The following is a 13400-nucleotide window of genomic DNA, read 5'->3' as shown; positions in this document are numbered from 1 at the left end:
AGAAAACGGATTGGAGTTTCTAATCGAATTTTGATTAAGAACAGACTAATCTATGTATATGATAAACCCTAATTGTAACATCTAGATAATTATGCATAATTAAAAATAATAATAATAATAAATAAATAAATAACAGTAGGAATAAATAAATAAATAAAAGAAAGGGGACTAGTTCTTTTTGTCAAAAGAAAAGAAGAAGAAAAGAGATAGGTGGGTGGTGGACAGGTTATTGTTATTAATCATCATTATTATTATTATTATTATTATTATTATTTTATTATTAGTATTTTGGTGGAGCTGGGGTTGGTGATACCAGAACCCAATTTCATCCCCTGCGAAGCTTTTCTTTTTCTTTTCCTCCAATCCTAATTTTCTTCGTAGCTCCCTACTCCGACCACCTCTTGAAGCGAAAATCATACCATTGAATTCCTTATTTCATAAGGAAGATTTTGAGACCACTATTCATATTTTTCCGACCGAAAAGGGTGGTGACTAGAGCGGGTATTTTCACCGGGAAAGTGTAGATCCCGACCTTTTAGGCCATTTTCGTAGTGAAATGAGTATATTTTTGGATTCCTTTGAACGTCGACTATCTCGTGGTAGTCTCAATTCGCACTTCCGACAAGTCTGACGGAATTCCGGCCACTGCTTTCCGGCGAGACTCTGGTGAGCCTTTTTCAACCAGAATTTTACATGGTATAGTTTCTGATTTATATATGATGTTTTTTTTCTAAATTATTAGTCTTCTATGATAACTGAATTTTTAAAGGGTTAGAATTTTAGATTTAAGTACATGGTTATTGATTAATTAGAGGGGTTAGGGACATTCAAAACATACATTACATATATATCATGTTTGTTTTTAAAAAAAACACGAATTAATTATAGGAATGCGTTTTTATATTTATAGGGGAGGAAGAAACGGGTGAACAAGAACTCGAACAGTTTGATTAACTTGGAACGAGAGGTAATCATAATTATTAATATTTATATGTTTATATATATATAATTAATAATTATATGTTTGTATACATGTATAATTTATCCCAGAAAACTATGTCCATAACTATAATGCTAGGAAAATCGTTTTCTATGTTGTTATGTATAAGTATAGGTATATTTGTTCCAGAAAAGCTATATCAGTAACTACATATATATAACTATAGGTATATTTATATTTATATGTTGTTCATGGTAAATATGAGCTAGTTTTTGTCTTGGATGATCAATTGATGTGGTGAACAATTATTATTCAATGGTATGGTCTTGCTTAATTAAATAGTAGAAGATGCGTATTATTTTGATCACATGTTGAAGTAATTATTTTGTAAGGTAATTGTCGGTGGTAGAATGAATACGTCTCATTTTAGAATCTCACTTAATTAGCTAGCTTAAGTGGATAGGTACAATGGTCTGGAGGTTTGTTGATACTGTGATCACATGCACTGGGTAGGGTGTTATTTCACGCTAATTGAGTTTGTATTGTGTCCTGAAACTGTGGGCGATAGCAGTACCGTATTATTGGGATAATTATTATAAGGCTAAAAGGATACGTGTCCTGAAACCAAAGGCAATAGCGTATATCTACGATTGAATATTGTTAACCATGAGACCATTGGACATATTTCACTTAGGTTTAGCTGGGGCCCTTAAAAATAAATATATTAACTTTAGGATATTATTTATAGTCAATAGTCTGGTTGGTTATGTTATCTGGTTAAATATAATAGGTGTGAATGATATATATTTATATATGTATATGTATGAATATTTGTAATTATGCTTATTGAGTAGACAGCTCACCCCTTGCCATATTTTTCAGGCTAGGTTTAGAGGTTCTCCTATTTGTTAGATTTTCAGGGTTTCCCTGCGTTCAGCTGGCAAGCATAAGCGTCTCATTCCCATTAGCAATTTTGTAGACATTCATTAGGATTTATTATATTATTAGTTTGGATTTTTTTGCTTAGATTTAAGTGACTATTGTTGATGGATTAAATTATTTGGTTGGTTATTTAACCTTTTGGTTATGAGACTTTGATAGATAGAAATAAATGGAGAGCTTTTATGTAGTTATGTTGATATCTATGCTTAATTATGATAATTGTTTGGTTTCCTATGCGTTTTCAATGTGACCCGGGATGGGGGTGTTAAAATTAATAAACTTAATTACATTTAATTAAAAAAAATAAAACAAAACAAAATTCTATCTTCACGTGATGGAGAGGAGATGTCCCTCCATACATGGCAAATCAAATTTTAATAATGGTGAGAAAACAAAAATAGTCAATGAAAAAGATAAGAGGAGTATGAATGCATTTATATAGATTGACAATATGTAATGGGTAGGTAGTAATGAGGATCTATAAATAAGAATTTGTATGTAGGTTGTGTGTATCTTTTCTATAATAAAGTATATGAAAATAGTGAGGTTGATGAATTCATGTCATTGTTTTATTTGTGTATATTAAATTAGTCCTTAAAAAACATATCAAGTCCTTGAAAAATTACACTTTTATTCCCTCTATTCTCAACAAAGTGGTATCAGAGCCATATTACGAGAGTCAGTCTTCCGCCAAACAGACCCTATAAAAAATGTCAGACGGTCTCAAACTTCCTTATCAATACCCTCAGCTCACCAAAACCAATTATTCAAGTTGGTGTATTCGAATGAAGGCGTTACTCGGATGTCAAGATGTCTGGGACATTGTTGAAAAAGGCTACGTAGTCCCAGCCAATGAGGCAGCGTTGACACAGGCAGAAAAAGATACTCTGCAGAAAAATCGCAAAAGTGATCAAAAGACGCTTACTCTCATCCATCAAGGTTTGGATGAATTAATGTTCGAGAAAGTAGCCGAAGCTACCACCGCCAAACAAGCGTGGGAAATCCTACGAGTTTCTCTTCAAGGGGAGGAGAAAGTTAAAAAAGTTTGTTTGCAGATGCTGAGAGGAGAATTTGAGATGATGAGGATGAAAGAGACTGATGAATGTCGAATTCACCAAAAATAAATACCTACTCTTGGAATTAGAAAACTGTAGTAAATGTGGAGTAGGGTTGAATCCACAGAGACTGGTTGAATTAAAACTTTGTAGAATGAACAATGAAAAGTAAATTAGGGGGGGTTTGGTTTGTAGATTTCTGTGAATAAAATTAACTAGAAGTAATTAAGCAGCAAAACAATTAAACAGCAAGCAATGATGTGAATTAATATGAGGCGATTCCAGCTAGAGGCTAAATTCAAGTCTTGAAATTAACTAATTGATCATCGATCATAGAAAAGATATGTTTCAGCCATTCAAATAAATTAGCTAGTTATTAAAAAGCATTAACAACTAATCTCTTCTTACGATTTAGATAATCAGGAAACGTTCACTAATTACCTCTATCCAATCAAACAGTTCTAAACAAGCTTTAGAATTTAATTTGATTGAAAGCATTACATATAAAAGAGATGCTAATTCTACTCAACAATCACACAAGCGGGATTATTTAAAGCATATCAATCTCAATTCACAACATAGGTTAAAAGTTTGTCCACAATCAAATATGTTATTTGCTACTTGTATCAGACGATTTAAACGATTACGTATTTAAACATCTAATTAGCAAAACGATTGCAAGTAAATAATTAAATCAATGATTCAATTAAATCACGCAATACGAATAAGAACAGAATAGAAATCAATTACTTGAAATAGATGAAAAAGATGAAGTACAGAATGATCTCACAATTCCATTGTTCAAGACTTAAATCCTCTAGCTAGAAGTTGGAATTTAGTTCAACATGGAAGAGAGAATAAAACGCTAAAGATGAAGAAGCTTGAAGAAGAATCGATGTTACTGGAAGAAAAAGGGTCGATGATGAAAGATGATGTTTCGATGTTCTTGCTTGTCTCTTAAAAACGTAAAAATCCACTCTTCCCACTCTTCCCACCTTCCACGTTTTTCTAGCTGGAGAGAAACTAAATAACTCCCTATAAAAATCTAATAATAAAATCCTATATAGAATTAAACTCCTACTAGGATTCTATATTATAAAATCCTAATAGAATTAAATCCTATAATAATGTCTTAACATATTTAAAACTAATAATAAAAGTTAGAAAGAGTAAAAATCTTAAAATAGAAGTCTTCTAAGCAAAACCCAACTCCCAAATTCGTACTGGTCCTTACCCATGGGCACGGGTTAGGACGAATCAGCTTTTTAGTGCATAATTTCCTTCTTCAGCATGGCCTAAGCCATGGGCATGCCTTAGGACTTGACAGATTTCTCCAATTTCACTTTAAGCTTCATAAAATTAGCATTTTAATCTCTAATTTGAATTGAATCTCCAAAACACCTATAAAACACAAAACAAGATAAATAAGCACTATTAAAGTTAAACTAATATTAAACTAAAGAGAATTAAGATATAAAGATGTACATAAATATGGACACATCAGAGACGGAGGCCATTAGTGATTACTCATCCCGAGTAAAATCTGTCGTAAATCAGATGCGACAGTATGGAGAAAAAATTGAAGAGTCCAGAATTGTTGAAAAAATTCTGCGATCACTACTACTAAAATTTGATTACGTAGTGGTGGCTATGGAGGAGTCCTGGGACATCAGCGAAATGTCCGTTGATGAAGTTGTAGGGTCACTACAAGCACGAGAGGACCGGTTTGAGAAACGAAGAGAAGATTCCGCAGAACAAGTCTTAGCAACAAAGGCTGTGTTTAAAAATGGCAAAAGTAGTCAGTCTGGCCGAGGACGCGGAAGAGGTCGAGGAGGAAATGGTAGAGCACGAGGACGTGGCAGAAATCAAGGCAAAAATGAAAACGCTAACAACAACAATGACAGAAGCACTCAATTCACCAGAGGCAGAGGAAGAGGCCGAGGACGCGGTCAAGGAAGAGGAAACTGGAGGCCGAATGAAGGATGTGACAAGTCCAATATTCAGTGTTATAATTGGTCCAAGTATGGTCACTACGCCGTAGAATGTTGGAGTCCGCCTAAGAAGGTAGAGGAGACTGCCAATAATATTCAAGATGAGAAAGTAACTGGCACTGTGTTACTTACCTACGAAGGTGAAGAAAATCACGAAAATAATATATGGTATCTTGACAATGCGGCAAGTAACCATATGTGTGGTGACAAGAAGATGTTCGTGGAGCTCTATGAATCCGTTCACGGTAATGTTGTATTTGGAGATTCCTCCAAGGTTCCTATTACAGGCAAAGGAACAATTCTTATTCGGCTCAAAAATGATGCTCACCAGTTTATTGATAATGTTTATTATGTTCCTAGCATGAAAAGCAATATTTTGAGTTTGGGATAGTTACTGGAGAAAAATTATGAAGTTCACATGGTGGACCGGAAACTACTCCTGTTGAATGAGAAAAAGGAGCTGATTGCACGAGTACCCATGGCGAGAAACAGAATGTTCACAATTAACATTCAGACGGACGTGGCCAAATGTTTGAAAGCTTGTGTGCAAAGTCCCCCCTGGCTTTGGCATTTACGGTACGGACATCTTAATTTTGGAGGACTGAAGCAGTTGGGACAGAAGCAGATGGTAAACGGATTGCCTCACATTGACCAGCCTCATCAACTGTGTGAAGGATGTCTTGTTGGAAAAAAATTCAGAACCAGTTTTCCAAAGGAGTCCATGTCAAGAGCAAAGGCGCCGCTTGAGCTAGTTCACACAGACGTGTGTGGACCGATCACTCCACAGTCCCTGGGTAAAAATAAATATTTTCTACTTTTCATTGATGATTATAGTAGAAAAACTTGGGTATATTTTTTGAAGGAAAAAACAAAAGTTTTTGAGGCATTTAAAAAATTCAAAGTCCAAGTGGAGAAAGAAAGTGGCCATTTTATTAAAGCATTCAGATCAGACAGAGGCGGTGAATATATGTCCATCTCTTTCAAGAAATTTTGTGAAAAGCATGGAATCCGTCATTTCCTTTCAGTTCCCAGATCACCTCAGCAAAATGGCGTAGTAGAAAGAAAGAACAGAACGGTGCTCAACATGGTGAGGAGCATGTTAAAAAGCAAAAATTTACCGAAGGAGTTATGGGCCGAAGCAGTAGACTGTGCTATCTACCTGTTGAACAGATCGCCAACTGTCAGTGTTTGGGATCAAACTCCACAAGAAGCATGGAGCGGAATAAAACCCAATATTTCTCATTTGCGTGTTTTTGGCAGTGTTGCTCATGTCCATGTACCGGATGAAGAACGCAAGAAGCAAGATGATAAAAGCAAGAAATATTTGTTTGTGGGCTATTCAGAAAATTCCAAAGGGTACAAAATGTTCGATCCGCAGACTCAGAAAATTGTAATCAGTAGAGATGTCACCATTGATGAAGAAGCAGTTTGGGAATGGACCGGTGAAAAAGAAAACAACTACAGTTTTTATCCTTTCATGGATGAAGACAATGATCAGGAAGAACCAGCCATAGTCGCAGCCACAACACCAGCAACCAGTTCGACATCAGCAAGCTCATCCAGTTCGAGTTCGTCCTCGAGTGATGGAGACAGTTCAGATGAACATCCGCCCGGAAAGCCAAAAAAATTCATACCTATTAAAGATCTCTATGATGTAACAAGAAATCTCGATGATGAATTAACTCTTTATTGTCATTTTGTTAATGATGAACCAACAGATTCAGAAGAAGCAATGAAGGATGAAAAATGGAGAAAAGCCATGGAAGAGGAGATTCATTCGATCGAGAAAAATAAAACATGGGAGCTGACATCACTTCCGGCCGGTCAAAAACCCATTGGAGTTAAATGGGTGTTTAAACAAAGAAAGACGCAAATGGTGAAATTGTTCGACATAAAGCAAGACTGGTGGCGAAAGGGTTCAGTCAACGATCCGAAATTGCCTACAATGAAGTTTTTGCTCCTGTTGCCAGAATGGAGAGTATCAGACTGGTAATTTCTGTAGCTGCTCAACACGGGTGGAGAATCCATCAAATGGACGTGAAATCTGCATTTCTCAACGGATATCTAGAAGAGGAAATTTATATCCAACAACCACCTGGGTATGTTGTGAGAGGTCAAGAAAATAAAGTGCTAAAATTGAAAAAGGCACTTTATGGTCTTAAGCAAGCACCACGAGCCTGGACAGTCGCATTGACAAATATTTTCAAGAAAATGGTTTTATCAAATGCCCACATGAATATGCCCTGTATGCAAAAGTGAAAAATGGAGATATGTTACTTGTTTGTTTGTATGTGGATGATCTCATTTTTACAGGGAACAATCCTAAGATGTTTGAGGAGTTCAAGAAGACAATGGCTCGTGAGTTCGAGATGACTGACATTGGTCTAATGTCATATTATCTTGGCATTGAAGTGAAGCAGAATGACCATGGAATTTTTATTTCTCAAAGTGGTTTTGCAAATGACATCTTAAAGAAATTCAAGATGGAAAACTGTAATTCCGTCAGCACGCCAGTCGAATGTGGAATCAAGTTGACAAAAGATGAAGGTGGAGACAGAGTCAATCCGACATTATTCCGAAGCTTGGTCGGAAGTCTCAGATATTTGACGTGTACGAGACCGGACATTCTCTATGGAGTTGGCTTAGTAAGTCGATACATGGAAGCCCCAACGGTGTCACATTGGAATGCAGTAAAAAGAATTCTCCGTTATGTGAAAGGTACAACTAATTTGGGATTATTTTATTCAAAAACTGACGATTTCAAATTAGTTGGATACTGTGATAGTGATTGGCCCGGTGACAAGGATGATCGAAAAAGTACAACTGGTTTTGTATTTTTTCTGGGTGATACTGCATTTACGTGGAGTTCGAAGAAGCAGGCGATTGTGACGTTGTCAACCTGCGAAGCTGAATATGTTGCTGCAACCTCATGCGTGTGTCATGCTATTTGGCTCCGAAAATTGCTAGAAGAATTTCAGATGACTCAAAATGATCCGACGGAAATTTTTATCGATAATAAATCTGCATTGGCATTAGCGAAAAATCCAGTGTTTCATGATCGAAGTAAGCACATTGATACGAGGTATCATTTTATCCGGGAGTGTATCGAGCAAAAGGATGTGAAGCTGAAATACGTGAAAACTCAAGATCAAATTGCAGATATTTTCACGAAGCCGCTAAAGCACGACATGTTCAGTCAGTTGAGAGCCTGGTTGGGAATTACAGGAAATTAAGTTTACGGGGGCATGTTAAAATTAATAAACTTAATTACATTTAATTAAAAAAAACAAAATTCTATCTTCACGTGATGGAGAGGAGATGTCCCTCCATACATGGCAAATCAAATTTTAATAATGGTGAGAAAACAAAAATAGTCAATGAAAAAGATAAGAGGAGTATGAATGCATTTATATAGATTGACAATATGTAATGGGTAGGTAGTAATGAGGATCTATAAATAAGAATTTGTATGTAGGTTGTGTGTATCTTTTCCATAATAAAGTATATGAAAATAGTGAGGTTGATGAATTCATGTCATTGTTTTATTTGTGTATATTAAATTAGTCCTTAAAAAACATATCAAGTCCTTGAAAAATTACACTTTTATTCCCTCTATTCTCAACAGGGGGTTACACTAATAATCTCTCTCTTATTCATTACTTTTGTCTGCTGCCTCTCCATCTGTACGGTGAAAAAATTGATTCTCCATCTTCTCTATTTTGCGGGTGTGTTTGAAATTTGTGCCTTTTCAATTTCGTCTTTAGTTTTGGTTGCTCGATAACAAATTTTGAATTTTACTTTTCTTAGAAAAAAATGTTTATAATTTACAGTAGGCTAAATTTCAAATAAAATATATGTGGTTTCACTAATTTTCAGATAAAGAACTGTGCTTTACTTTTTTGTCAAAACGATTATTGAGGTTCCATACAAAATAAGGATTTTTTCGATTGATACTACTAAAATCATCATTGACGACTTCAAAAATGACATATTTTAAGAATTAATAATATTCTAATCAACTTTAATTCTTCAACTTTTCTATTTTGAGATTATTCAGATGATGTTCGGTAAAGAGAAAGAAAGTTAATGTTTAGAGAGAGAAAGTTCTAAAAAAGATGATTTTCGAAAATCGAAAATGTAGTTCCATACCAAATTTGACATTGAACAACTTTACTTCATGAAAATTTTAATTTTCAGGTCGTTAAATATGGTTTTAATAGCATTAATCCAAAAAGCCTTTGTTTTATTAAAAGTGTGAAACATCAATCCTCGTTTTAACAAAAAGTAAACCACATTCCATTATCTGAAAATTAGTGAAACCACAGGGGTTTTATTTGAAATTTATCCTTTATAATATTAAAGTATTATACTCTGTAAAATTAGTTAATACTCCCACCATTTCAAAATATAAATCATTCTCACGCAGATTAAGAAATACAATTACTATAGAGTCAAATTAATGAATTTGTATTGGTTAACTAAAAAAAATTTCTCTCTCGTGCAATAGTTGGTGAATAAGTCTCGTAATTTTAAAAAACACATGGACCAAGACAAAAATTTAATGCTTGGACCGGAAAACTAAACTAAAAGTTCTTCGAAAACTAGAAACACTTAAAAAACTTTAAATTTTTTATTAATTATTATTATTACCTAATAATACTACGTATTTAGTTTTTTATTGGCCTAATGCTCCTCTAACACCCTTAACTTGTCCAAATTGGTCATTTTACCTCTCCAACTCATCGAATGTCATGTTTACCCCATTAACTCCATAAAAGTGGTATTTCTCACCCCCTCAACTTGTCCATTTATCCCCCCAATTCATAGAATGTCCTATTTACTCTCTTAACCCTATAAAAGTGGTATTTCTCACCTCTTACAATCCGTTATCGACGACTAAATTGATACCATTTTTAAACGTAAACCTATATTAGTGCGCTATTTTGTACGTGGAACCTAAATTGATACTACCCTAAAAAATCATATACCTATTTTGGTACCTTATCCTTACATATAATATCTTTAACTTGTTTATATTAATGTTCTTGTTATTTGTATCTTTTATTCATTCTTTCTCTTTTCAACTTTTTGGTTGATTATCTAATTATTGTAATACAATATTATTGTAATAAAGACACGAAGGATCAATATAATTATCAAATTAGAACAAAATAAAAATTTGATATTAAAAAAAAATATTTTCAAACTCATTTGAATAAATCCTATTAATTTTGCACTATAAAGGAGTAAGAAATACCATTTTTATGGAGTTAAGGGGTAAATAGGATCATAAGGAGTGAGAAATACCACTTTTATGTAGTTAAGAGGGTAAATAGAACATTCATAAGTTGGAGAGGGGTAAAATGACCAATTTAGACAAGTTAAGGGGTGAGAAATACCATTTTTATGAAGTTAAGGGGGTAAATAGGACATTCGATGAGTTGGAGGGGTAAAATGACCAATTTGAAAAAGTTAAGGGAGCTGGAGGAGCATTAGACCTTTTTTTATTTATTCAATATAAATTTTCTTAATTCCTACTATTGGAATCATGCTATACATTAATTCGAGATTATACACATACAAAAGCGAGAAAAATAATAATGTCTTAGTTTTAGGTTATTATTATTATTATCATTATTATTATTTGATTTTGATTATGATTGTTATACTAAAATTAATATATGATTTGAATTGTAGTTAATAATTGTTGGCATAAAGGTCAAATTTATAAAGATTTAACCTTAATGTATGAATTACTGTAAATTTAACCCTAATGTTTTAAGGGAAGTGAAGATTTAGTTTGAACGTATGAAATTGTGCAAATTTAACCCTACAAGCAATATCAATTTTAGTCTTAGATTATCAAAAATTAGAACAAACTGGTTTGATTGGTATTTAACTATTACTTCAGACCTTCTAAATATCAATTATGTCTAAGATACTTCATATATTTTTAACACAATTATGAAAATCTTGTTAAAATGCTAAAAACTAAATCTGCTACAAATAAATTAATCACAATTTTTTTTGTCAAACTGTATAAAATATTTATTGTGTTATTAATATAGATATAAAAAACTACAAAAAAAAATGTAGGTCATTACTTCAATTTATCGAAAAACTTGTTTGAAAGATCCGATATGATAGTTAAGTAACAGTCAAACCTGTTTTTTCAAATATTTTATAGCGCTGGACTAAAATTGACCTTGTTTGAAAATTTTGAATTCCATCAATCATAACAAGCTTAAAAATAAAAATAGTTTTAAAAATAATTTACAACTACAGATGAAATTTCTGACACAATTAATGTTGGTAGATTATTTAAATTAATAATTCAAAAAATAGATTATCAACGTATATGGGTCTGTGATATTGTCAGAATTTTCAACGGCGGCATATCCACACAAATCATATTACATAGGTGATTTGCTATGTCCTTATAAAATTGTCACAACTGCTTATCTATAAGGTCAACATGAATACATCAATAGATGTGTCTTTGGTCTGTGATCATGATCACCTATTCATATTAGTCTATCACCGATATAAACTTCCATCGGTTATACTGATTTTTCTTGTAGTGTCTCTTGGAATTCGTTTTTCTACATATCAGTTTGAACTCGACGAAAGAGAAACATATTGTAATTTGTAATTACAACTCAACGATGATGATGAAACTAAAGTCTACTCTTGTTCTCTCATTTCTATCTCCGCCACCATAACCCTCGTTATCACCACCACTCCCTCCACCGCTGCAAAAACTCATGTTCAATGAATTTCTTTGAGTTTGAGCTGCTTTGAAATTGATAAAATCCTTAATATGTAAGAGGGCATTTGGTTGCTCATTTTCATGTTAATATTTGAATTTTCATTCTAAAAGAGAGAGTTTTAGGTGTTTGTTAGGAAGAGACAAAACTGCTCTTTTTAACTTTTTTACAAAAAATACATAAGCATTTATTAACCGTGTTAACAGTTCTGACTGTATTTGAAGACAGAATAAAACTTTAAAGTACAATTTTTCCAATTTTTAAACCACTAAATAATAACTTTCAGCACTGCAGATATGGATCATCTCTAAAGATAAATTAGACATGAAAAATACTCCTACAGACAGCAGAAATATATATTAATATTATTCAACTACATAAATTTCAATGGCTACAGAATCCGCATGAAGTTTCTTCATCAGCATTATGTCCTTATCATGATTGATAGTAATGAGAGTCTTCCTATTACTTGGGAGGAAGTACTTGAACCTTCGAATGCGACATCCGCCCAGGCCTATAGGCGGACCAACCACGGCAGTGACTTCATTTATCAAGTCATCAAGCTTTGAATTAAGAGATCCGTTGAAGTAGACAGAGTAAGCTTCACCGCCTACATAGACAGAAAAGCCATCATCGGCAGTCTAGAATTTTCCATACGCATGGCATATTAATATTAAGTCCGACTGATCCATGACCTGCTTCAATCAACCAAATGGATTAGAAGTAGATTCAAATTGTTGAGTGCATTATTATAAAATGCATACAGTAAAAATTCAGTAAGTATAAACTGATTCATATTCACTTCAAGTCAAAAATACCAACACAAAAGAAGAGCTTAAAGAAATCACCTATGCTGTCTAATAAAACTTGTATTGGCATTGGAATAAGAACATATTAATTGAGGAAATCTGAATCGTTAACATATAGGGAAGATAGTAGTATATATATTGCAGAAACACGAAAACAGACAAGGAAATTACTACAAGAAAATTGGTTCAGTTCAAAACAATGCAGATGAGGAAACTATTTGTAGTAGAATTCAGTAAGTATAAATCATTGATAAGTCAATTCACATGGAGTGTTTGGTATCTACTTTTCATGCTAGTGTATCTGATTCAAAAGCTAATAATGTCTCATATTTGAAGATGCCAACACAAAACCTGACCTTAAAGAAATCAACTTTTTTATCCCAATCGAGAATTCTACGAGTTTCATACTTGTAGAAAACAAAGATTAAGGAATTTCCAGAATATGGAAATCCCCAAAAAAATCCCCAAAAAGCCCTAAATTCAAGGAAACACAATAGAGAACACAGAAGGAAAGGAGATACCTTTGTTCTTATTAGATCATTAAAAATAAACAGGGATTAAAAAATTTCCAGAATATCAATTGGGTTTTCGCATAGAATTTGGAATAAGAAGTGACTAATCCATCCATTTCAAAATACCTGAACCCCCAAGTTCATAAAGCATAAATTCTTTCAAATTACCTTAACAAGTCAATTCATTTTCTCACTTACAAAAGATATTAATCTTTCAAATGTCAAACTTAGCAGTCAGCATCGACAACAAAACAAGAACAAATTCAATAACAGAGAAAAGCAAAAACAATGCCTGAAAATCGAAAAGGCATACAATTTCATAAATTCAATCAAGCCCCATAATGATCCAGAAAAATCCCCAAAAGAACCCTAAATTAATCAAGC

The 13400-nt window shown here is 33.3% G+C and overlaps 1 long non-coding RNA gene across 1 annotated transcript; it reads left to right on the top strand.

The window, feature by feature from the left end:
- Positions 1-304: 304 nt before the first annotated feature.
- LOC136206938 (uncharacterized) lies at positions 305-2051 on the top strand. The gene is made up of 3 exons (XR_010676482.1): positions 305-666; positions 911-967; positions 1823-2051. It is a non-coding gene; the product is annotated as an uncharacterized lncRNA (long non-coding RNA).
- Positions 2052-13400: the final 11349 nt, after the last annotated feature.

This window comes from Euphorbia lathyris, chromosome 9 (genome assembly GCF_963576675.1).
Source record: "Euphorbia lathyris chromosome 9, ddEupLath1.1, whole genome shotgun sequence".
NCBI classification, from domain to species: Eukaryota; Viridiplantae; Streptophyta; class Magnoliopsida; order Malpighiales; family Euphorbiaceae; genus Euphorbia; species Euphorbia lathyris.
This window is presented reverse-complemented; position numbering and strand designations above follow the sequence as displayed.